Source organism: Chroicocephalus ridibundus, chromosome 1, assembly GCF_963924245.1.
Source record: "Chroicocephalus ridibundus chromosome 1, bChrRid1.1, whole genome shotgun sequence".
Classification (NCBI taxonomy): domain Eukaryota; kingdom Metazoa; phylum Chordata; class Aves; order Charadriiformes; family Laridae; genus Chroicocephalus; species Chroicocephalus ridibundus.
Genome location: NC_086284.1, coordinates 485836 through 512420, shown reverse-complemented (window position 1 = coordinate 512420; position 26585 = coordinate 485836). Strand labels below are relative to the sequence as shown.

The 26585-nt window shown below is 40.8% G+C and overlaps 1 pseudogene; it reads left to right on the top strand.

The window, feature by feature from the left end:
• The first annotated feature begins 738 nt into the window (after positions 1-738).
• Positions 739-26277, top strand: LOC134511276 (N-acetylated-alpha-linked acidic dipeptidase 2-like; annotated as a pseudogene).
• Positions 26278-26585: the final 308 nt, after the last annotated feature.

Genomic DNA, 26585 nt, shown 5'->3' with positions numbered 1-26585 from the left:
GAAGGTATCTTGACTCTTCCCTGGGCTGAAGATGTGTCCTTTCCCATGGGGTGCTGGATTTGGCTGAATTAGACAAGGGAAACTTAATCCTAAAAACCTTGTAATCCAAAATGCAAAAAGCTAGAAAATGCAAGAAATAATTTTGCAGCTTCTCTCAGTAGCAAATTGGATGACGTCTGAAGTGGCTCCATTGGCTAATCTCAATTATATTCTGACCTGCTCTAAGTATTCATCACTTGCCAAGGATGAATGTAACCACGGATTACAAAGGGGAGCAATTCAGTGCTTCCTTGGTAAAGAGAAAACAACTTTTCCCTTCCTCCATTTCATCTCTTGGCCGCTTCCACTGGAACAAATACTGATTGTGATTAAGCCTAAAACAGGAACTTTCAAAACCAGAAAGTCCTGATAATTAGGAGAAATTAGCCCTTATGCATTGCTTGGTGTACAGGCTAGATGCATATTTGATGCTGAGATACACATACAGCTACAAACAAGCTGTCTTGGGAGTGAGACAAAGAAACGGGCGTGTTTTATTGCACTCAGAAAATCAAATCATCATCATCCAAGGCCTACGGCTGGTTGGGCAGGAGGAGAGCTGAGAATCGCTGAAGCCGGGGCAGCCCTGAGGCTGTGGGAGGGAGGAGGAGGAGGAGGAGGAGGAGGAGGAGGAGGAGGAAGGCAGCTGCTTGCCTGCCCTCTGTGCAGGTTGCAGAGCTGACGGCCACCGGTGCCCATATGGCCAGGAGCAGGGGCACCCTCTGCACGTGGCTGGGCTGCCGCGGGCTGCTGGGCTGATTCCTGCTGGGCTTTCTTGCAGGTGAGTACGGAGAGCCCAGGGCTCCACCCGCAGCTTTGCCCTCTACAGATACTTACGTGTGACTCCTGTTGTGATTAACTCCCCATCGGGGAGCTTTTCCTGCTTCTCAGGGGTGTTGTAAAATACTCGTCCCACTGTTTTTCTAAAGGGTTGTTCTCCCGAGCAGTTTTGGTCTTTAAGGAGTGAGGAATATTACGGCTGCGTGCTTCGGCCCAAGAAGAGCCCTGGTGAACTGACAGCGTCCAATGGTAGTCAGATGGGTAATGGGTAATTACCAGTCTAATGGGTAGTCAGACATTCAAAAAGGAGAGATTAATAGAAGAGTCTGAGACTTCTGTGACTGTAAAACCTCCAGGATTATTTTTTTGTTGTTTGTATTTCCTGATTTTTGCTGAAGATGGGTTTAAATGCTCCTGTTCAGTTGCTATTTCAGAAATTAAAAGGCAGAACGTAGAGGAGGAGGAGTTTTGACTGACAGCCAAGAGTGGAGTTGCTGAATTTTCCATTATGTGCAGTGAACTTCACTGGAACACTAGATTCTTTTCTGCACTCACTTGCAGCATTTGATTTTGAGTCTAAAATTGCATGTCTGCATCTGTGCTTTTTAAACTTGTGTTGTAGCACACACCTAAGGCTAAAGCATGAAAGAAAAATCCATGAAGGTTATTAAATATGAAAACTATTAATTTGATTTAGGAGATCCCTGAGCTGCAAATTTCTGATACTTGAGCTATTCTTACCCTTTTCCCTGAACATCATCTTTTGGCCGTGCTCCAAAACAGAATCCTGGGAAAGATGGACCTTTGGTCCCATCCAGTATCACTGTTATGTTCCGAGTGTTCCTACAATTGCATTTAAGTCTAACGGATCATATGTATTGTGCATGTGACAGCACATACACTCGGCTTTGTGATTACAGTTTGCACAGTTTGGGATTTTTCTAGCTAGAATTGTAAAAGGATTTTATTTTTTTTTTTAAAGACAAATTCATGTAGTTGGTATGCTCTCTCAGATTTATGGCAAATGAAAAATCTTTAACTTTTTCAAACTGACAAGGGTCACAGTTAGCTTTATTCCTTTAGTTATTAAATAGACTAACCCCACCGTTCCCCAGATGTGTAACTGGCAGGGCGGCTGTTGAGTCTTAGACCTTCACCTTAAACATTCTTATGCACGTATTTTTAAATATACGTATAAATTAAATAAGGGAATTTCATCATGAGTATCAGGAGTTCAATCTTTCCACTGCAAACAGTTAACTGAGAATTTAAACTATAGTTTAAAATTAATGAGAGGTGAATCTGCCTTAAAAGGGGGACTGTATTTACCAGATATTTAGGGTGTGCTCTTCTTAATATGTCCCTTTTTTGACAGTTCAGTCAATGAACTGTATTTAACTTCTCTGTTTCACTTCTATGTTTGAACCAGCAAACGCTGACAGAGGGTGCTCTAAGCCCTGTTCGTTGTCGTGGTTTTAGGGAGACTGTTCAGTACTTTAGGTTGCACATGGGCTCAAATATTTGAGGACCGAGGTTCTTCCTAAGCAGCAAGCTTTTCAAATTCAAACTTTTCAAATTTTCAGGATGGTTTACAAAACTGACCGAGAAAACACCCGACTCATCCGATGTCTGTTAAAATGTGAGACAGAAACTTGTGGCTGAAATGGAAGCAGAAAACACCTAGCAATTCCTCCGGTAAGTCCTGCGCAGCTTGGTTTTGGAATAATTTTGTCAGTTGCAAAAGCCAGAAAGTGATAACATCAGCTCCAAGGAACGGCCTGTGAGAGCAGAGCTCTTTAGATGCTTTGGAAGTATTTGGTTTGTACAAGAAGGGAGAGACTCACAACCCTTCTGTCCTCCTCTCCCTATTTTTGCAGTTACCTTTTGGAGTGGTTGTACTCTTAAGAGTGCTTCCCTCAAGGGGCGTTACTGCCAGTGCGTATCATGCTTTTTAGTATGATTTTCTGTAGTCCTGATTTAATGCCGTGTAAGTGTCTGGTTTTTCTTCACAAGCGTCCGAAACTCTAACATCACATAACTTTGCTTTGTCTCAGACCGAGATGATTTTGCTGTGGTTGGGGTATGCTGATTGCTATTAATTACATTTGATTGATAATCTGTCCAGCGTCCACTTAGACTTTCAGTTTGAGTAGCTAATAACCCAATTAGTCGAAGTAGAAAATGAATATATTCAAAATGCTTCAAAGTTTGCCTGGCGCTGAGTTGCATGTATAGTTACAACTGATAATTCCTTTAGTGTGGCCAGGCTGGATAATGTCCTGTTAATTGGGTGCTTGAGGTCCCGTTATTCCCTGTCTTCTGTTTCAGGTGGTGACGGGCCCTGTCCCAGTGCAATGTGTGTGTATGGTTGGTTAAGTCTTGCATGATGCAATTGTTATTAAATACGCTTTTTTAGCATCCTAGTGCATCCACGTGGTTCTTTCAAATCATCTAAAATGCTAGGGATAGAGAAATACCTTCTTGTTTTGCCGTGTATTTCACTGGAAATGAAAAAAGAATCATTCTTGTGCATATTTATATCTTCTACAGAGGAACAAATATATTCACACAAAAGGTAAACAAATAAAACCTCTGGTTAGTAACATGCAGATATTCAGTATGTAAGTCAGCAACTGCATCATAAACATCAAAGGACTGCTGACAAATTTTATCTCTGTACATTTATTCTTAAACTAAAAGGTTTCATTTCTAATATCAATTAGCTTTTTAAGTCTATAGGCCTTATCTTATTTTGTACTTGTTCCTCTCAGTAGCTTGAGAGTTTCTGAAGATAATGTTTGAGTGAGAGTCCAGGCAACACGGAGATTGATGGCAGCATGAAATAGCTCTGCAATTATGCTAAAGTTTCTTGGCCATAGGGTATGTATGGTCTCTGGTTTGTCTGCTTGCTTTGATGATGGGCCACATGTTTTATACTGGTTTGGTCTTTTTTCCCCCCTAAATTCAAATAAAAAGCAGGAACTGCAGAAAAATTATCCTAATACACTATCCAGAAAGTTTGTTAAAAGCATAAAAAATGTGAACTTAAGAATTTTTGATCCCCATTCTTAGTTATTTAGACTACTAAATCTGTTTTTATCAAGTGGGGAAAACAAACTTTGAGTCTCAGAAAGTGCAGACACCTTGATATTGAATTGTAGCTCTGGAAAGGATGAAACTGGAAGGGAAAAATTGAAAAAAGGCATCACACGTTGTTCAGTCTATTTTTCCTGGTGGCATATGTAGTTTTTAAGCTAGGGTACTTAAGGAATTAAAAGGTACTTAGAATACTCTAGACAATTAAAAGGCAAGAAGACGACAGGTAACAAGCTTTGTCAAAGGTTGCTTCCGAACCCTGGTGCATACCCACACAGTTTAAAGAGAAGGAAAGACAAAAGCAGAGAGCAGAAGGTCGTGGTCTACATCAAGAACCTAGATTCATTCAAATCCAGGAGGCCAGGTTGGATTCACGTGAAAGAGCTGGATGTTATGACTGCAAGGCTGCTGTCTATGAGAAGTTCTGGTGATTGAAGTTCTGGTGGCTGAAAAAAGCTGATGTTGTGCCCATCCTTAAGTAAGGCAAGAAGGACAATCTGGGGACACTATGGGTAGGTCAGTTTTACTTCAATCCGTGGAAGGGTGACCAAACATCCTTCTACAATCTGTTTCCAAACACAAAGGACAGTTAGGAACAGTCAGCGTTTTTTTATTATGTGTTTATATGATCACCCTGATCCAGGGTGATGGTCTTCTGTAAGGAAATGACTGTCTATATGTATCCGTGGAGATGTTACAGTGGCTGAAACATCCTTGACTTTAACGAGGCTTTGGACATCGTCTCCTGCAGCATTCCCATTTGGAAGCTGAAGAAGCGCATACTGAAGAACAAGTTGTTACACTGGTTGAAAACAGTCTGAACTGACAAGTTGAAGTGGTACTAATGGTACTTGGTACCGCTAATTAATGGTAATTAACGGTATCTGACATCTGTGGGGCAGCCATTAACAAGTAGCCTGTTGGGAATTCGAAGCTGGTGCGTGGTACCCAGCTGACTGATCAGCGTTCACCATAACTGTTGTTCAGCGGGCCAAACAAATTGTAGTCAGATTTCTGTAGGGTAGCCCAGAGGGGCTGGATATTGTTTCTGACTATTTATGACCATTATTTGTTACATCTGATCTGGATGTAAATGTTATTAAGAAAGCTTTTATTATTCAGGCTTTTGATTAAGAAAAAAAGAACAAATCTGTGCAGATAATTTGACATAATGATTTTCAAGTTAAACTTATTAGGACATGTTATGCCAAAAATGGACAAACCCATAATCAGATACCAGAGTTATTTGGAGGATTGCTTTCTGAATGTGTAGCTTTTTTCTCTCTGTTTCTGCTCCTTGCACACTGTTCATATTATTTAGCTGAATGTCTTTGGCACTGATTTTCATTGCTTGTGTGTAGATGTGGCTATTTCTGTTATGCAAAGAGAAAGGTTCAGCTGACTTATCTTAAGGCCTCAGGAAAGATCCTCTGCTCTGACTACATTTTGTGCTTATGCTGGTGCAGACCCTGATAAACGATCATGTTATACAGCTCAGACTTTCAGTATAAAACCTTACTTTCCACGTGTGTAGCTTGAAGATAAGCTTTATACACACTGATCAGAGTTCACTGTTGTGCTTCTCTGCATTTGCTGCTTACTTGCGTTTTTCTATTTTATTTTAGCTCGTTTACGCAGTTGCCTCACCTCGCAGGAACTGAACAGAATCTTCTACTTGCCGAACAAATTCAAGGCCAGTGGAAGGGTTTTGGACTGGATTCAGCAGAACTCGTTCATTATGATGTGCTGCTTTCATATCCAAATGAAAAGCAGCCAAACTACATCTCAGTAATTGACGGTCAAGGGAATGAGGTGACCTTTTTAATGGTTAAACTACGTTTATCTAAGACTTCTCTAAAGAAAGAGTGTCTTCCTCTGTTTTACCATCCACTCATCCCAGCATGTGTTTTATAATATGATAAAAAATCCAGTGCAAAGGGAACGCATTTTTAGAAATGATTTTGCAGACTGTGTAACAGAACAGCAGAGTGGCTGAAATCTCAGTGTCTCACACAGCAGAAAGCGGATGTGTGGAGAGGCTGCAATTAACACCAACAGATTATAAGGTGTAAGACTGGCCCTACTGGTTCAGCTTAAGGATACATCTAGGCTAATATCCTCTTGCCATAAACAGCCGTGAGTGGCTGCACAGGGAAGTTTAAGAACAAATAAAGGCATGTAAGGCATGCAATCCTTCCAGTGTCCAGCTGTTTTCGGGTCAGGGGTTCTCTGAACTTGGTGCAATTAGTCTCTTTAAGAATCCTCCTTAGACCTCTTTTCCAGGTATTTATGCAGTTAGTGACCCTTGTTAGATCTCTCTTCCAACTACCTGTCCAAACTCTGCTTGAACACGTGTATAATTTTTGCTTCCACAACATGCTGAGAGGTAAGGAATGCCACACGGATGCTATCCATTGTAGGAAGCACTGCCTTGTTTCATCTGAACCTGATCCTACTGGCTTCCAGTGGTGTCTCCTAAGTTAGTGTTGGAAGTAATAATGTACAGGCGGTCTAGAGTCACCTTCTCCGTTTTGTATACTCATGGGAATAAAGAAGTAAATATAAAATCTGACATGGCGCCTGAGCGAGGAGAGGAGATGGGACTGCTAGAGAAGCATAGGTAGGGATGAAGAACCCTGGTAGAAGCTAAGGAATGTGTGCTTGGGGATGACGTGAGCTTAGAGGTGAAAGAATGGAGAAGTTATTCCAGAAACTCCCTAACACAGTCTCTCAGCTATAATCTCAAAAGGTGAGAAAGTGGACGTGAACCTTGAGGCAACAGGAGTGTTACATGAGTGATAGTGATGAAAGGCAGCGTGTTTAACTGGGGCGTAACTAGCAAAGAGGTGAAGAGGGGAATTATAATACAGGCGAGAGTAATCACAAAAAACACCTGTGATGGCATGCATGAACTAGGTGTCTTTTTACTGTTACCACCTCTTGGCAATTTTCAGCCACTTCTTTGCTTAGGTTCAGGCAGTGCCTTCTGACAAGTGATCTATCTCTGTATTCATACCTGCGCTCTGTTATAACAATTCAGCTATGTATCCCTAGCTGGTTTTTTGTTTGAACTTATGTGCGCTAGTTAGAATTATATTTTTTACTAACAATTTATGGAAACTAGCATATCATTGGCAATAACTAAGCTTAGTGTATGAACTCGTGCCTGGAGGTAGAGTCTTTGACCAAAGACTTCTGTTATTTGTTGATAGATTTTCAATACGTTGTTGTTTGAACCACCTCCACAGAGGTATGAAAATGTTACTGATATACTGCCACCTTATAATGCTTTTTCAGCACAAGGTGTGCTAGAGGTAAGAAAAAACAAATTATGTAAGAGTATTATTAGCTGAAGTCATCTATTGCAAAACACTTGCTGGGATGGATTGCTCCAACTTCTCAAAAGATTTCTTGTAGTAGTTTTAATTAACTATTAGTATAAGAAAACACGTAAGGACAGCTAGGCCGCATATTGTGTGAAGGTTAGAAGTCTCCTATTAGAAAAAGAGCTCAAAAAGAGCAAATCACATAACCAGTGAAAAGCTTTTATCTTTATGGAAAATGTTGGGTACACCTCAGGTTACTCCATATTACTCAATCGTATGGAGAGGACTTGCTGAAGTCACAAGTAGAAATAGCAATATATAAATCAATTTGGAAGACATTTTGGACTAAGTGAATGTCTTCAAAGGCTACAAAAGTCACTCACTTAATCTGATCATTCATCACGGAAGAGCGAGTCAGAGACAACTTTGCATTGCGCAGATGAATGAAATCATATAATAGTGTTTGTGTATGCAAGAGATACCACTATTTTTTCATGGCCACAGAAGTTTGTCAGTTTAGCAAAGTGCATTGGCTTCATTTCCAACCTCGGTTTATAGGGTTGCTGTTAAGTGAAGGGTAACATAGAAAGGTAAGGAGTTTGAGCCAATGCATCCTATAGAATATTAAGGAAATCTTTTGCTATTGTTGTTATGGGCACTGGTTCTCATTTATGGAAATGCAAAAAAATAACTATATCATACATAGTGAATAAAACTGTGTATTTCTGAGAACAGGTATATTGTTGGTTGAACGGCCAGCTGCCGTGAAACTGCTTTTCTCTGCAGGCAGATCTGGTATATGTGAATTATGGCCGCACTGAAGATTTTTTTAAGCTGGAGCATGAAATGGGAATTAACTGTACAGGAAAGATTGTCATTGCCAGATATGGGAAGATCTTCAGAGGAAACAAAGTAAGGCTTGTGTTTCATTTTTCCCTCTGTGGGTCAGAGAGGGCTCAAGGTAGAGCCGGTGGGAGTTAGGGAAGGCTGTAAGTTGGAACACATGAGCAGAAGGACACCTGCAATGTGTCCATTGTGGCTGCATTTTAAGAGTAACTTCCAAAACAATAAAAACAGATGAATGCATTAATCTCCCGAGACTGAGATGACTGCAAACTCCTTAGGCAGTTCTTGCAAGAGATTAGTTTAGGGAACTGAGTACTTCATAGAGCCAGGGCTTTTAATACTTTTCATCCATGGAACTGCAGTATTTTGAAGAGGTAAGTATTTGACAAGGAGTCTGATGCACAGAGATTGAATAACTAATTCTTTTGACTTTAGACAATTCTGACAAAATTGGTGATAGTGGGACAGTGGGGATATTGGTCAGGTTTTGTGCCTCAGTTTCATTCCCTGTGCTTTATTTCATAGCCTTGAGCTATGACGAAAGGTGTGATGCAAATAATGAACATACTGTGTTTTGCTGTGGTTTGATTTTCTGCTGAGTCTGTGGTCATTTTCCCTCTTCCACATATACAACTTCTAAAGCTACATCCCCATGAAAGTAAATTGCAACATTCAGATTTCTTTTTGCATAAAAAAAAAGCCCTTTCTTAAAAGCAAGTGTTTTCACAGGTTAAAAATGCCATATTAGCAGGAGTCCAAGGGATCATACTTTATTCAGATCCTGCTGACTATTGCGCCCCAGGAGTAGATCCCTATCCAAACGGCTGGAACCTTCCAGGTGGAGGAGCCCAGCGTGGGAATGTGTTAAACCAGAATGGAGCTGGGGACCCTCTAACGCCAGGTTATCCTGCGAAAGGTGAGTGAAAGATCTGTACCCTGAGCCATCAAGCATTTTATAAATTGGTGCTGAAAGTTATTGTGGCACAAGAAATTAATCTATTTTCAGTAGAGATGCAAAGTAAAAAGCTGCTTAAAATTATTTTATTAATTTTCCTATTGAAGACTAAATTCTACCTGTATGTCATAAAATCATAGAATCATAGAATGATTTGGGCTGGAAGGAACCTTAACAATTATCTAGTTCCAACCCCGTCCCCTGGGCAGGGACACCTCCCACCAGACCAGGCTGCTCAAAGCCTCATCCAGCCTGGCCTTGAACACCTCCAGGGATGGGGCACTGACAGCTTCTCTGGAAAACCCGTTCCAGTGTCTCACCACCCTCATGGTAAAGAATTTCTTCCTAATATCTCATCTAAATCTACCCTCTTCCTGTTTAAAAATGTTACCCCTCATCCTATCACTACACTCCCTGATAAAGAGTCCCTCCCCATCTTTCCTGTAGGCCCCCTTCAGGGACTGGAAGGCAGCTCTAAGGTCTCCCCGGAGCCTTCTCTTCTCCAGGATGAACAACCTCAACTCTCTCAGCCTCTCTTTCTAGGAGAGGTGCTCCAGCCCTCTGATCATCTTCGTGGCCCTCCGCTGGACCCCTTCCAACAAGTCCACGTCCTTCTTGTGCTGAGGACTCCAGAGCTGGACGCAGTACTCCAGGTGGGGTCTCACCAGAGCGGAGCAGAGGGGCAGAATCACCTCCCTCGACCTGCTGGCCACGCTTCTTTCGATGCAGCCCAGGATGCGTTGGCTTTCAGGGTTGCAAGCGCGCATTGCCTGCTCATGTTGAGCTTCTTGTCCACCAGCACCCCCAAGTCCCTCTCCTCAGGGCTGCTCTCAAGCCATTCTCCGCCCAACCTGTAGGTGTGCCTGGCATTGCCATGACCCAGGTGCAGGCTCTTGCACTTGGCCTGGCTGAACTTCATGACGTTCACACAGGCCCACCTCTCGAGCCTGTCCAGGTCCCTCTGGATGGTGTCCCTTCTCTCCAGTGTGTCGACCGTGCCACACAGCCTGGTGTCGTCAGCAAACTTGCTGAGGGTGCACTCAATCCCACTGTCCGTGTCACTGACAAAAACGTTAAATAGTACCAGTCCCAATACCGACCCCTGAGGAACACCACTCGTTCACTGGTCACCACTTGGACATTGAGCTGTTGACCACTACTCTTTGAGTGCGACCATCCAGCCAATTCCTTATAGACTGAGTGGTCCATCTATCAAATCCATGTCTCTCCAATTTAGAGACAAGGATGTTGTGTGGGACAGTGTCAAATGCTTTGCACACGTCCTAGTAGATGATGTCATTTGCATTTCCCTTACCCACCAATGCTGTAACCCCGTCGTAGAAGGCCACCAAATTTGTGAGACACAATTTGCCTTTAGTGAAGCCATGTTGGCTATCACTGATTACCTCCGTATTTTCCATGTGCCTTGGTATAGTTTCCAGGAGGATCTGCTCTGTGATCTTTCTGGGCACAGAGGAGAGATTGACTGGCCCTTAGTTCCCCCGGTCTTCCTCTTTTCACTTTTTAAAAATTGGGGTTATGTTATATGTCCCTTTTCCAGTCAGTGGGAGCTTCACCGGACTGCCATAACTTCTCAAATATGATGGATAGTGGCTTAGCAACTTCATCCTCAGGACCCATGGATGTATCTCATCAGGTCCCATGGACTTGTGCACCTCCAGGTTCCTCGGATGGTCGCGAATCTGGTCTTCTACAGTGGGTGGTTCTTCATTCTCCCAGTCCTTGCCTTTGCCTGTGGCTAGAGCACTTGGTAGTGAATACGAAGCAAAAAAGTCATCGAGTACTGCAGCCTTCTCCATATCCTGGGTTACCAGATCTCCTGTTTCCTTCTGGAGAAGGCCCACATTTTCCCTAGTCTTCCTTTTATCGCTGACATACCTATAGAAGCTTTTCTTGTTGCCCTTGATGTCCCTGGCCAGGTGTAATTCTGTCTGGGCTTTAGCTTTCCTAACCTGCTCTTCCCTGTCTGCTCGGACATTTTCTCTGTGTTCCTCCCAGGCTACCTGTACTTGCTTCCACCCTGTGTAGGCTTCCTTTTTGTGTTGGAGTTGTCATTTCAACTGCTTATTTCAGCTGGTGGCTTTTGAGTTGGGAAGGGAATGTAAGTTTTTAGGAAAATCTCTTTGTATGAGCCCAGCCTTTTAAGTTTTAGAAAAGCTGCTTACAGCCTGTGAAGCAGTAGAAAATGGCTGAGAATTTATAGCCATTTTTAAATGCCTGTGTTTCTCAAAAGAACCAGTTTAAACTAGACCATAGTCTACCATCAAAGAGGACTAATAGCTTTGCTTGGAGGTATGTTTCCTTGCTGATCCTAAATTCCAAGCAGAAAATCAATTTAAAATCCTCTTTACAGGGACTAAAATTTCTGTATTAAAAATAACAGTAACCTGGAGTCTTGTGAAACTTGGCACCGTGTGCTTGTCTTGTCCTTGTAGGCGTCCTGAACTCAGTCTGAACTGAAGTGCGCAGCAGGCCTGTCTGCCAAGGGGATGGGAACACAGGGGTGCTTCTGGAAGGCTCACTGGCCTGTGTGACCGTTGTTGGGGGCATAAAACAGCACCATACTTAAAAAACCAATAGAATGCGCGTGCCTGGCCCACCAGATTCAGAGAGACGTTCTCTGTCTTCTACATAGGTAAATCCATCTGTGGATGTCCTCTGCAGCTTGTAAACAGGCTGCACAGGGGCTTTCTTCACCTCACACTCCGGCGTGGTTGTCCCACAGTCAGCTTTGAGGAGATGTGATGATACGGATGGACAGCAGATCTCACCTTGCATCACACGTGGGGACTTCTCATACACAGTTGTGCAGATGCGCTATTGGGTTTGTGGCTCTGTCATTACATTTTGGTTTCCTAGAAACAATGTCTAAGAAATTATGTAAGCATGAAAAAATTGATTTATGCTCGTGGCTACTGTGTGGCTGCACTGTTCAAAACTATTTCCAGTTTGGTGAAAGTTGCTAAGAACGCTATAAACTTGACGTTTTGTTCTGGTTTCTCAGAGTACACTTTCAGGTAGAAAGTTAATGAAGGTGTAGGGATTCCCAAAATCCCAGTTCATCCCATTGGGTATCATGATGCAGAAGTATTATTACAGTGAGTATACATCGGTCCTCCTCACCAGAAGCCAGTATTCACAAATGTTCAGCAAATTTTTTTATACTAAGATGGTAAAATCGATGCTGTTACTTGTATTTATAGTTCTTTTGAAGTAATGCATACTTCAGAAAATGTGGACAATTCAAAGCAAACTGTTTCTGGCATAATGTTTTTAAGAATTTTGTAAACCCACCTTGGTTTAGGTGCAGTAACCATTAAGGGAATTTAAGGTTTTAGCCTACTGGTCAACTACATTTGTCTTGGTTTTCACTTAACAGCGCAATGGGAGGACCCGCAGCTCCAGACAGCAGCTGGAAGGGAAATCTCAACGTGTCGTATAACATAGGGCCAGGATTTGCAGACAACTCTTCTACAAGGTCTGTTTTAACACTTGCCTATTTATAAAATATTGCAAAAAAAAAATCTCCACAAGAAAAATATTGTGAAACAATGCATCTAGAGAGATTCTGGAGAAATTGACTTTCTTCTCAGTGTGAAACATTTGATGATAGCTATTAGAATTTGAAAATAAATTATCAAAACTATGTTTTTGCTCAGTGTCCCCAATGTCAATGGACAGACATATTCAGAGGGTATAGGTCCAGCCCTGTCATTCCAACTTTAATCCTTACTTTAAGGTTCAGACGTTGTTTCACTAGTCCTTTAAAAAATGGCTATATAGCAGTAAGTAGACATTTTATTACTACTGTTGAATTAACCCTAAACTTCCTCCTCGCTTCGAGCTTTGGTCTTTTCTTTGCTGTTTCTGATGACCAAGGGGACAATAGGACAGCGAGCCTGTAGCTGTTGAACGCAGAAGGGCTGATAATTCAGTAGTTCTCTTCTATGCGTGTGTCCCTTTCCACTGGAAGCCTCCCAGGGTTTCTGTGAACTTAGAGCTGAGAAGTGTGGCAATGATTTGGGAGCCCATCAACTGTTCCCCGAAGCTGGTAGGCCCTGTGGTTGAAAGCCCTGAACAATAACAGCGCAGAAGACCCCAAAGCACATATATCTTCCTAATTCGCTTGGGAGGAGCCAGCCTTTGACCAGTTGGATTAGCAATACTGTGTTGGTGGTTTACATTTGTCAGCTCTAACAGAGAAATACAACTGTCCAGGTCTCCAGCACTAACAGAGTCGCTCTCCTGCAGACCAAGCCGCGTGACAATTGCACCTGGCGATCGGGGGTTTGACTGGGTGTCAGGGACTGTCATAGCATTCTTCCTTGTTTATAACTGATAAGCTGCAATAGATAAAGCTAAAGATCACTCTTCTGTCACTTTTTCACCTAAAAATACTTTCAGTTTACACGAGATATTACTCTGTGAGGACTGGTAGCAGACCACAATGAACAGTGTGTAAAAATGGTGCGTCATTATCACTGCTCCACCTCCTGCAAAACAAGAGTATGTCTGAATATATAATTTTATAAAGACTTCAGTGGTCATTATTCTTTCCTGCTCTGCGTTAACACTAGCTGAAAATGAGTAAAGTAAGAATAAATAAATAAGAAAGCATATTCGATATAAGCGAGGTGCTATTTGGAATGTCTTGAAGAGCAACAGTGAGAAAAGAAACAATATGATTCATCCACAAAACATATACGTGGGAAATATTTTTGAATGCACTTTTTAACACTTCCTGCTTGATCGGGTGGCAGTTTTTGTAAATACGGGCTAATCCTACATACACCTCTTTCTCAGAGTAGCTCCATATAGAAACAAATCTTTTGAGTCTTGGTAGAAAGTCACTTGCACATGGGAAGTGTGCAAGTATATGGATGCTCAAGGCGCTGGTGTCAGTTATTTTCTGGGCAAAGATCCAGTAGCTGTCCTGAAGTAGGTTTTGATTTTGACAGCTGTGCAGGTTTGCTGCTGAGAAGATAACTTCAAATGGCAAATTTTTTGCCAGATGCAAAAAAAGCATTATTTGATGCTTTGTTTCTTCTACAGGTTAAGATGGGCTGAATACTACATTATTTTTAGCTCTCCTAATACCTGAATTTCCTTCCTTTTTATAAAACTTCAAAAGTGGATTTTACTGGGGGGGAGGAGTAGGGGATGGAGGACTGACAAATCTTGATCACTTAGATCTGCTGTCCTAAACAGAGATTTCAGTTTATTCCTGGATGAATATTTCTAATGACCTTCTCTCCAAGTTCTATCTTATAACACAGAATTATGCTATGAAACCAAAGTGTATTCTTTATAAAAGTATGTATATCCACAATTATAATTTCGGTCAAAATTCATTACTGTATGTGCTTTTCATTTAACTCCTCTACTACACAATTATCCAATTGACTGCCATAAATAACAGGACAATAAATTCTGTAAATGTTTGAAAGTTTATAGACTGTCCCTCTTCATAGGCTTGTTGTTTCTAAGGCATCTTTCTGGTTAACCTGAAATGAAAAATGGGACACTGATGCAGCATGGTCAGTGCTGAACACACAGAGCAGAAGAGAAGCACGAACGTCCTGGCTCACAAGCGATTACATTGACTTCTTATTGCCTTCTCAGGCAGAAATGGCTACTCTGTACTGCGTTTCCTTTCAGAAGAGTCAGAATGCATGTTCACACAAACAATAAAATAACACGAATTTACGACGTCATTGGCATCCTCAGAGGAGCTGTGGAACCAGGTGAGCAGTGAGTGCTTGTGGCTTTTAATTCCTTCTTTATTTTGTGTTTGGTAAATTGTTCTCATGTTGCAAGAAGCTTCAAGTTTTTTAGACAGCCAGATAAGACGGATTATGAGAAACCTTTAATAGTTGTCCTGTCCCTCCCAACACACTGTTTTTCATTGTCATTCCCAATAATGTATTTGGACGTAAATGCTGGAATGATAGATGTCAGGGAATTTTTTTATAAAGCCTATCATTTTACAGTAGGTTTCTCAGATTACATTACATCACTCATACATTTTGCCTTTGCAAAAATTAACACAACGCAGAGTACAGAAAACTAGTGATGATTTGGGACCTCAACATACTATTGCTGATACTAAGTAGCAGGCTGTCTACATGAAAAACTTTTTAAGTGGAAAAATATGCATAAAATATTTATTGACTTTATGTATATACTTGCAGATTACTTTAAAAAATAAACTTGTAGCACTGGTATCAAACTTCATATTTCGTTTGAAAGAAGTAGGGATGCAATCAAATGAAATACAGGTAACCTAAATGCATTTTTAGTTAAGGCTTGATGTTGTGTATTTGTTTCCGGGCAGATACGTTATTTTAGGAGGCCGTAGAGACTCCTGGGTATTTGGTGGTATCGATCCAACTACGGGTGCAGCTGGTTGTACAGAGTTTTGGTAAAATGAAGATGGAAGGTAACTTACTTATTGCAGACATAAAATGATGGATATGGAAAACAGCAGCTTTGGAGAACTGTGTTCCCACAAGCAGTTGTGTCGATTTAACTTCTTACCGCTACAGAAAGTTGTATTTCTCATTATGAAAGATGCAAATTCAATTAAGAGATGCATACGTAGCATTGCATCTTAGTTGGCTGAATTTATTCCCTCACGTCTCTCATCAGTGTAATAGTACCCTCTTAGTGGTGTGGAATGAAAATATTGCATTAAGAAGGAATGCCTCTGCAATAGTGTGTTCCTCTAAGGAGTTTAGAGAGGATTTTTTTTTACTGCTATATCGATTAGGTGCTATTTTTTTAAAGTTATTTCAATTAACCGTGGTGATTTTTCACTAAACTTTCTAACTTTAAGTTGAATTTTCAAGCTTAACTATGTGATTGCAGGTTGGAGACCTAAGCAAACTATTATTTTTGCTAGCTGGGACGCAGAAGAATTTGGATTGTTGGGCTCCACAGAATGGGCTGAGGTAAATAAAAAATAGTGTAAAGAAAGCAACACTTGAAAATCTGTTGCAGGCGGCTGCAGTACCCAGTGGCATCAATTCCTAGACTGCAATCAATAGCTCCAAGATAAAATTGGAGCTCAACAGACTCCTTCAGGTGCTGTGAGGCCCTCATATATTTATACAAATTACCCACCTAACTTTTTACAACATAAGTGCAATAACTCTTGATTCAAAGCTAACGTCCCTCAGTGGTCTCTGTGTGGAAATCCATCCCTTCATTTAACAGAATGATAGCATTTTATATAACCTGAATTGGTCTATTTTCTAACTTTCTATTTGAGAAATTCCTTAGTTTCTGTAAACTACAGTCCAGATCCCGTAGCTGTGATCCGTAAGAACTCCCAGCCCTTTGTGTGGAAATTAATCCTCCTGGGCAAATGAAAGGGTAGGTATTCTATGAGTGAATAGTTCCAAATTCCTGTGAAATTTCCAGTATTGTAGAATCTCGGGGCAGGAAAATTGATTAATTCTGTAGTGGGATCTCTGACTATATTGCTGCCTGGTGCTGGGATGTTGAGAAATTCAGAAGTGAGGTTTTGAATATCTTTCTCTTCCTTTCCCTGTTGGGCATGGTGAGTTCGTAACCCTGTAAGTGTACTTGTTCAGCCCCGCTAAGAAATACAGGTCTTACCAGAGGTTTCATTGCTTGTCTGTAAAATCCAAATTACAAATAGGGCAGGCAGAAAATTGTCTGATGAAACACATTTCTGATGAACCATATCAATTTATTAGTACTGAATGGTTTAACGGAAACGTGTTGTCTTGCTCTTCTGTCAGAATTTTATTTACATGGTTATATTTAGATATGTGGATAGAGCTTTGAAAATCTATAAAACGAAGTATTCTAATATTATTATTTTTTTTTAGTTTATTGGTATATATTACAGGAAACCAAAACATTACGTAGCAAAATGACACATTTCGAAGGAGGGAACAAAACCAGAAACATGCTTCCAAACACTAAAGGGATTCCATAATTCTTCTGCTAACAAAGCTGAGATTTCTATTCCTTTGGATTTCCACTAATTCTTTCTTCCGTAAACTGTTTGGCTTCCAGCTGCAATAGACTCTCTGCATCTTATTATTGGTTTATGAGATACTACATGAAGAAAGCATAATTTAAATGATCTTTTAAATCATTTACTGAGAGATTTTAAAGAGCTGGCAATTCAGTTTCATCCCACCTGAACTCCAGCGGTAACAAAAGTATACTGTGTATAAAAATTTATTTGTGATTTCTTTGTCTGTGTACCTGTGCACATATTTAGATGCTGTCAAGAAAAAACACACAGTTGTTTTAACTAAGAAGAATAAGAAACAATGATACTTAAAGATCAATTTCTCTTGAGCAAGTCATGAATAAATTTTTATGTTTGGGTTGTTCACATGTTGCTACTGCTGTTCTGTAATGTTTTTTGTTTAATAATTTAATATATAGTAACCTATCAATCCATATTTCATGAAAAAGCAGCTGTACTAGATCAGAAAGCCATGAGGGCAATTCATGTTTGAACCTCAATGTTTAATATTATCGCTCTCTTGCTTTATCCTGGTGGCGTGCATTCCTCCTTTTTGACACCTAAATTAGATTCGGTTTCTCGAGGGACATTCCTCACAGCTCACATTCATGTTTTCTGCAGCTGTCAGATCTGTCACCTGCTAAATCTTGAGGAAAATTAACCCATGGTATTCACCGTCTGCTGCGCAACAAAAGACTCCGCAACTGTGGCCACGTCCTTTTGTTACATAGACAATCTCCATTGTTCGTAAATGAAGGAAATTCTTTGTGTTGCAGACATGCCTTTGCATATATGCAAGGCCTCAGGTGTGCATATACAGGCTTGCTCCCTCCCTTCATATTCTTTTGCAGAACCTCACTACTGTTTGTTTTAAAGATATCAATTTATTTATGAAGTTAACAATTACTGATCCAACTTTTAGTTCATGTGACTTACAAATTATTAGTTAGGTTATAAATTGAATGAATCAAATAGCAATTACTAACCTAATTAGAATATCTACCACAAAGCCAAGGCTTAGTAAAATACCACTCACTGATTAGAATAGCCGTTTCAAACATAGTTACCAGTTTCCAAAAAATTAAACGTGTGTGTATATATTTAGCATGAAAGCATTGCTTGGTTGACTCAAAACAGTCAGTTAAATTTATTTGAATAGGAAATGTCAGTGCTTTGACTCATCCCTTTTTGAAATGGAAGAGTGTAAAAATGACAGCAATACTCAGTTCAGCGGTGTTAAAACTGAGTTCAGTGCTGGGAACTCCCAGGATCAACTAGGGACTAAAAGAGGAATTCTGGCTGAGCTGAGCCCACAGTCACGTGCTGCATGTGCAAAAAGCCCTGCAACTGCAGAGTAAAACACACGTATAACCTTAATTTACCCTGCTACAATGCTGTTCGGTGCTTTTGCTGTTCCGTCTCGCTCCTGTGTGATGCAGCAGGCAGCACCTACATTTTGTGGATGTTTTGCGCAACAAATTCAGTCCCAGAGAGCAGGGGTGTATTTCATATGCCCAAATCATTGACCCATCCTCAACCATGAGTATCGTTAGTAAGGTACATAGTGCTGCTTATCCGGACTGGGTTCTTAAAGGCATGATGAACTGAAGGCAGGTCTGTGTAGACAGAGGGAAGAGAAGGCGGCAGATAGATACACAGAAGATAGAGAGAAACCTCACACTTTTTAAGGGCCTTTTGTTAGTAGAAAACCAATTTGGAAAGCAATCAAAAAAGACCAGGGCAGGGAAAGAGTTTGAAATACAGTGTAGTCACCCTCCGGATGAGATCATATCAAAACTGTTAGGATAAGCAAATGCTCAGTTGAAAGAAACTGCCTAGAGCGGTAATTAAAAAGCTCTCTTGATACTTATTCTTTGGTTATACAATGAATGTAAATGTAATGCATTACAAATCTATACCCGAAGCTATTAAACTTCGTATTTGAAGGTATGAAAACTCCAAAACACTGTTTGAGCCAGTGACTCACAGGGCTAAATCTTACTCAAAATGTGTCGTTACTCACGTAAGGGAAATAGAACTGCCCTTTGTGTGATTTGACCAAAGCGTTCTGTGTGTATTGCCCTGTCTTTCGGACCCAGGTAAGATGGGTGTCCAGATTCGTCAGAGTCGCTGAGACTTCCTCCTTTTGAAAAAGTTACCAGATCTGATGTTTCGTAGTTGATACGAATAGTTCCTTACAGAAATTTATAATAACAGAAGAACTTTAGCTGGATTATTTTTCTTCTTTAGCTGACAAACACCAATTATTCACCAGGCTAGACATATAAACTTAAACCAATATAAAACTTAAATAAATATTTGAAAATACTTAGAATATCACATCTGTCTTTATTATCTTTTTCTTTTCCTCTGTCTTGCCATACCTACCCAGTAGATGGCAATATTTACTTGTAAGTAACAAATGCTGATCATGCCTTCTGCAGTGGAAATTATTTATCAGTCTTTGATTGTACTATAGAAAATGCTAAGTATATAAACACATCTGTCTTTACATATATTGCTGCCCAATTCATATTAGTTTGGAAATAGATGATTAACGCTTTAAGATTGCAGAGACATGCCTGATACAATTTTATGGCACTTGTGCATAATGTGTACGTTGTTTTTTAAATGTGGTCAGTGTCATAAGCAGGATTGCTACCTTTGAAAGATATTCCTAGTAATATAGGATACTGAATTAGTGTGGTGAATAGCATCAGTTAGAATAATTAAGCTTGCCACTCATCTAGTGTCTGATCCTACTAGTGTCCCTGATGTGCCCTCCAGAAGAACCGACTTCCATTTCTTTGAAAAATCTGCATTTTGCATAAATTACTACCATACTGTAATGTAAGCAGTCTCACTAAGATTGGTCTTTTCCACATGTAGAATAAACAAACAGGGATCAGGCAGTGATTTTGAAGCTTAATTTCAGCGACTGGGAATTGCATCAGGCAGAGTCCGTTACACTAAGATCAGGGTGAGTCTTCCACATTGCTTGAAGAAGTTTGGTAGTGCTGAGCAGTCATCTTTTAAAAACAGTTCTTCGTGATTAATAAAAAAGCTACAAAGAATCTTTGGCTGCTTTGCATATCAGTGCCTTTTCTTAATTTAGCAAGAAACCTAAATGTTTGGAGAATAAAACATTTCAGTGAAGCATATATTATACACACTGTCAAGTTCACAGAAAGGTATTTATAGAATCTGATTGGAGGTGTGTATTTCATTCCACAATACTATTAATAGGGCCCTTGATATACAAATCTTCCGTGATGGTGTTCAGAAATAACTGCACAAGGGGCCATGACTGAGGATTTCTGCTATCCAAAGCCCCACTGCTTTCACTTTTAATGAGGGCAATCTCTGTACAATGAACTGAAGGCAGGTCTGTGTAGATAGAAGGAAGCCTCTTGTGCAACAGTCCGTGGATTCAGGTTGTTTCAGTTTCTTAAAATAAACACACAAAAATGAAAGGATAGTAAATTGTGTTTTATAGCAAATAGCTTTTTTGATTTGGAAACTGCGCGAGACATCATAGTCGTTAAGTGATCAATACATCCCTTACCTGCAGTCAGAACACAGTGCACTGACAAATTTGCTTGCTCTTTTTTAGATAGCAGACAAATTCAGCAATTATCCTGTTTATCATTTACCACACTGTGTATGAGACCTTTGAGTTAGTGGAAAAGTTTTATGACCCCACCTTCAAGAAACAGCTTACAATTGCCCAGTTACGAGGCAAACTGGTTTATGAACTGGCAGATTCCCAGGTCATTCCATTGGACTGTAGAGATTATGGAGAAGCCTTAAAAGGATATAGCAATAGAATTTATAACTTGGCCAAGAAACATGAAGAACAGCTGAAAACTTACAAAGTATCATTTGGTGAGTAATAGCCACAACACTATTTCTTACCTGCATTAATGAGAATTATGCAAGGGCATGATATATCTGTTACAGCTCTGAAACTGCATTCCTTATTTCCCTGTTTCAATTCTCCCATCATAATAAAGAGCCTTTTTTTTTCCCCTAAACATAACAGGGGTTTAACACATTATAGATGGGAGGGTTATGGATGAGAGGGTTATAGTAACTTTCATGCATATTACTAATTTTGGGCATTATTGCAGTGCTCATGAGCAGTCATGGAACACAATCAAATGCAGAACAAAGGGATAGTATCAGCCTGCTTCTCACGTTCTTTCTTAAGAAAGAAGACCAGTTAAACATTTAGGGCAACTGCCTGGAACTTGGGAGATGCAGGTGTCCACTTCTCCTCAGCCAAAGCCTTCATCTGACCGTGGGAAACATGCTGAATATCTGTCTCTGTGCCTGGATGCCACTTGTAGGCAATAGGAGCACCTCTCTAACTCTGCTGCAAAAATACATCCATTTGCTGAGCACTTGAACACATTGCAACGAAGCATATAAAACAGGTCGGAAGCAGCAGAATACTCTCGATCCCAGGCTAGGAATGCTTCCACAGTAAGTAATTTCTTTCTTCCTTCCTTCTTTCTTTCTTTCTTTCTTTCCTTTTCTTTCTCTTTCTTTCTTTCTTTCTTTCTTTCTTTCTTTCTTTCTTTCTTTCTTTCTTTCTTTCTTTCTTTCTTTCTTTCTTTCTTTCTTTCTTTTCTCTTTCTTTCTTTCTCTCTTTCTCTCCCTCTTTCTTTCTTTCTCTCTCTCTCTTTCTTTCTTTCTCTTTCTCTTTCTTTCTTTCTATCTTTCTTTCTCTCTTTTTCTTTCTCTCTTTCTTTCTCTTTTTCTCTATCTTTCTCTCTTTCTCTTTCTCTCTCTCTTTCTCTCTTTCTTTCTTTCTTTCTCTTTCTTTCTCTCTCCCTTCCTTCCTTCCTTCCTTCCTTCCTTCCTTCCTTCCTTCCTTCCTTCCTTCCTTCCTTCCTTCCTTCCTTCCTTCCTTCCTCTTTTTCTCTCTTTCCTTCTTTCTCTTTCTCTCTCCCTCTTTCTTTCTTTCCTTCTTTCTTTCTCTCTTTGTCTTTCTCTCTTTGTCTTTCTCTCTCTCTCTCTCTCTCCTTCTCACTTTCTATCTTTTTGTGTTTCTGTACCAAGGAGGATTTTCAGTTGGTCCTAATTAACTTGGTATCTGAGGCACCCATGGTTTAGAGACATAAACTAGCTTTTTGGAGATGCAGTACACTTTTGGGTTGTGTAAAGCATTAGAAATAAATCAAATCCTCATTTTGGGAAAACTAAAAAGTTTAAAACTTCGTGTAAAGGCTTAGGTGAAAAAATTCTTGACTATTTTGAAAAGTCACCCTTTTTTGTGAAAAGGCCACTCAAGACAGGAAGCTTTGCACGATGGATCATCTGGTCTCAGATTTTGCATAACACAAGGATTTATTTCCATACGTCCTTGTGTTTCCTGTGACACATCTTGTAAGGAAACACCAAGTCTGGACTTCCTTTTTGCAGTAGTAGAGCATCTACCAAAATTTCTGTTAAATGATTTATTTTCAGTATTTGGGTTTCTTTCTTATTTAAGTTTAGAAGCTGCCCAAACTACCTTCTGACTAATACATCTTTTTTTTGTTCCTAGAACTCTGTCCTCTGGCAAACTTATAAGTATTGCCACAGTTGTGGACAAGTGTAAATTCTCACCAGGGGACGTGGATCTATCTATACTGCAGTCCCGGAATAGGTCACTACATGAAATCTGTGCCTCTAATTATGTAAACTAAACAAAAATATTAATACAAGAACGAGCAAGTGTAGGCTGGTGATCAAGTTTCCTAGAAATAGAAGAGCAACTGAGACTGCAGAACAGCTTTCAGTAGGAGTCCTGGGAACAGAAAGCCTGTCATACCAAATAGGGGGATACACTTATAAAAAGTGGTGATAAATTTATAAACAGTGAAGGGCCAACAGAGGACTGGATTTAGGAGATGAGCTAATCTTATGCCCCATATTCCTGTACGATCAAAGAGAGGATACTCAGGTTTATCTAAAGTTTTCTGAAACTTGTGGGCAAAATATACAAGTTGTAAATCTTCTCTCTTTGTAATTGAGTTGAATTTTGGGAAGGCCAGAAGTTCTTCTCCTGATAACATCCATCTTTTACTTACTCTGTGAAATAGTTGTATAAATTTATAATTTTCCCAGGCCTGTATTAAATAGACCCTTCCACAGGAAAATCATCGCAGCTGATGCTGTCATTAAAAGAAAGGCCTGCTGCTTCTTTGGCTAAGTTATTTCACGTGTCTTGGACATACTGCCAGGGACCGAGCAGGAAAAAGCAACTGACATGCCTGCTTGCACATAGCCAGGTGTCCTGGTTTGAGGTAACACCACGACATCGGGCATAACAGGCAAAATCCTGGGGTTTGAGTAGCAGCCCTGTGCGATGGCAGGCAGGGTCATGGCAGAGACACCTCCTGTGCTGTTGGTCCAGTCCACGAGTGGAGCGAGCAGTCCACTTCGATCTGCCTTGTCTATCCCTGCGGTCCCTGACAGTTGTGTCTTTTACGCCTCACCTAACACTATTCAATATACATATCACACTCTTCTGTTATGGTATGAATAGGGCATAATGTTCCAAGAGGGAAATCCTGCTGTCCTTCCACAGCCTGCTGGAAGAACTGGTGTTTTTTATGTAAGTCAGGCTTTTTATACCTAAATGCTGCATTGCACCCCTTTGTGAAAAAGGAAACTGCAGAGATCTCTGTTTACGATGCCAGCCAGTCTTCTCCTTGCCCGGCAGAGGGAAGATGTGTACTTGTGAAAGCTTTATCAAGCATTCTGCTTTATTGTTGACCTCATTGCACAAGGTCTTTGTCTATTACTGCCGCTAGTGCAGCTCTTTAAAGTCTGTGCTAGGGAAACTAGTGAATTATGGAAAACCAATGAAATGAATTCAATTATATCAGCAAAACAAATGTAGTTTTTCACTGGGCAACTGAAAGGTATATTGGGGTCAGCAGATACTCTGAAGTTGCTCACAAAGTCCTTCCTTTTCTAGATCCTCTTTTTTCCGCTGTGGTGAACTTCTCAAAGGCTGCTGCTGAATTTCATAGCAGACTTGAACAAGTTGACAAGAAAGAGTAAGTCTGAAAAAAAAATATTTTATATATATATGTATATATGTGTGTATATCTGCCTTAGATACCCAGGGTGGCAGTTCTTTCTTTCCAGTGACTACCCAAGGAGACTCTCGTTAGTGTAGAATAGAGCACTCGAACTCTGAGACAGGAAATATCTGATAAGATGAATTCTGCTTCCCGTGATGCATAGTATCAGCTGCAAAGCTTATTACTAGCATCAGCTTGTCATTAAAATTATTGTAATACATGGAAAGGCGGGTAGCAGTAAAAGTTGGACTGAGGTCTGTATTTAGACACCTACACTTGAGTGTTGTAGGTGATGGCAGAATTTGTACTTTCAGCACACCTCAAGGAGACAGGATGATGCTTCAGAGTATGTAAGACATCCATATGATGCTTGCAAACCTAAGGGCCCCATAGGAAGGCCCTCTGAGCCACACCCTCTGAGTGCTGTGGCTGGAGGCCAGGTGCTCCTGTACCCCTTGTAAGGTACCAGATAGTTGTGTTTAGGCAACTGAATCCCATCCTTACTATGTTACTGTATAGATTAGATCAGGAGTTTGGATACTTGGCTTATGGGTGGACACCAAAATCATCATCTTGGCCTAAATCTCAGCCTTCCTCTCCCCTCTGTTAAGTGGGATGCTTCTAGTGCCATTTAATACTAAAAAAGTATCTGACACTCTCAGTCTCCCATCTTATTTTGCATAGTCTGAAATCTTGGAGTTGAGTTTTCTAACACAGACATCTTAATGCATTAATATAACATGTATTGAATATCTCCTTGCAAAACCTCATCTTTTCGCAAGCTGTGGACCATCTTTGTCATTTTCGTTCTTTCCAAAGGAGAGGAAAAGTGTTTAAATGAAACTAGGAAGTCGTGTTTCTTCATGGTGTGGAACGTCTCTCTCTCCATTTCCTGCAGTCCAGTCGCAGTGCGAACCATGAACGATCAGCTGATGTTTATAGAAAGAGCTTACCAGGAAGGAAGTTTTACAGGTGAGGCAACAAGTTTCTTGAGCAGCTGTCTGAGGCACTGGATTGTTGCTTTAGTATTGCTTCAGTTTCACTCTGAATAGCGTAAGTATAACTTTAGTTTGTGAATGATGTAAGTATTGCTTTGGCTTTGTTAATAATGAGGGTCGAAGCTTAAAAGCTACGAACTCTCAAAAGAAAAGGAGGGATCGATACAGCAGCTGGTGATACAGGATCCTTGAACAGCACAAAACGCTGGGGTGGAAGCCCCTCAGGCCTTACTGATACCGAGTTAAAAGAACATCTGGTTCCCTCCTGTGTAGGAATGTGTCTGAGAGAAAATGGTCACGTGAGCCAGCCTCCCTACTATGAGAGATTAGATTAAGGGCAAAACAGGTGGTAGAAGATGGAATTAGTACATGGGAAAAACAGGAACTGAGAAGGTAGAAAACATGTTGTGCTAATGACTAAGTAATTTACTATGTGAATTCTTGTAACCAACCTGATCTGTGAATGAACTGCATGGACAGCGTGTGAACAGAGACTGTAAGCCAATCCTATAGCTGCCGCTAGCGCGTGCTCTTATTGCCTGACTATATATACTCTGTGAAAACTTGAATAAAGGGAGAACGATCATACTCATATTGAGATTCCATCGTTACTCCGGGTCCGTCTCCCACTCCGACATCCTCCGACACTCCTGACTGGAACAATGTAGCTCAGTGTGAAATGCTCTGTAAGCGGATGGGTTAGACATCTGCTAGCTTTAGTGGGATAGAAGGAAGTCTTGAGACGTTGTCTCCTTGAGTAGAATAGGTAGGGAGAGATGCTAGAATAAGCTAGTTTTGTGAGAACAGGCGTTGCAAACTAAGCCAAAAGATGAACTGAGTACTCGCAAAGATCGAGTTCAACCAGCGGACATGGTCAGGAAGCCTAGCGACAACCACCAGAGGACGCCGGAAGACCACTAATGGACATGGATGCACACGTGTCAAGGACATTTGCATATATTAATGAGTTCTAGGTGATAATATGAACATGTTAATCATTTCTGGGAAATGTAATGAATATGTATATTCTGATCGTTTATAACCTTTGTAGTTGAGCAACTCAGCGCGCGCACTAGGTGAAGTGATTCCCTGTGCTCCCAGCATTGCAATAAAGAATGCCTGCTTTCTAAACCTCCAAAATGGAGTCTTAGAGAGTCCTTAATCACCAACTTACGGTATCACCTGGAGTCCATGCTGAGCTGGGACTCCTGCCGCTGGGGCTGCCAGTTGCTCTGCCACGGCTCATCCTCCAGGCAGGAGTCTGGCCCCAGAGAACACCAGCTGCCCCCGCTGGAGACCCGCTGCCAGCTCTGACAGGACTCCTGCCTTACAGGAACACTCACAGCACTGCCGGGCTGCTGAACCGTGCCACCCATCTTAGTGCGCAAACCTCCACTCCCCTGGCTTTACTCTGCCCCCACCTCGTTCTGGGCCCAC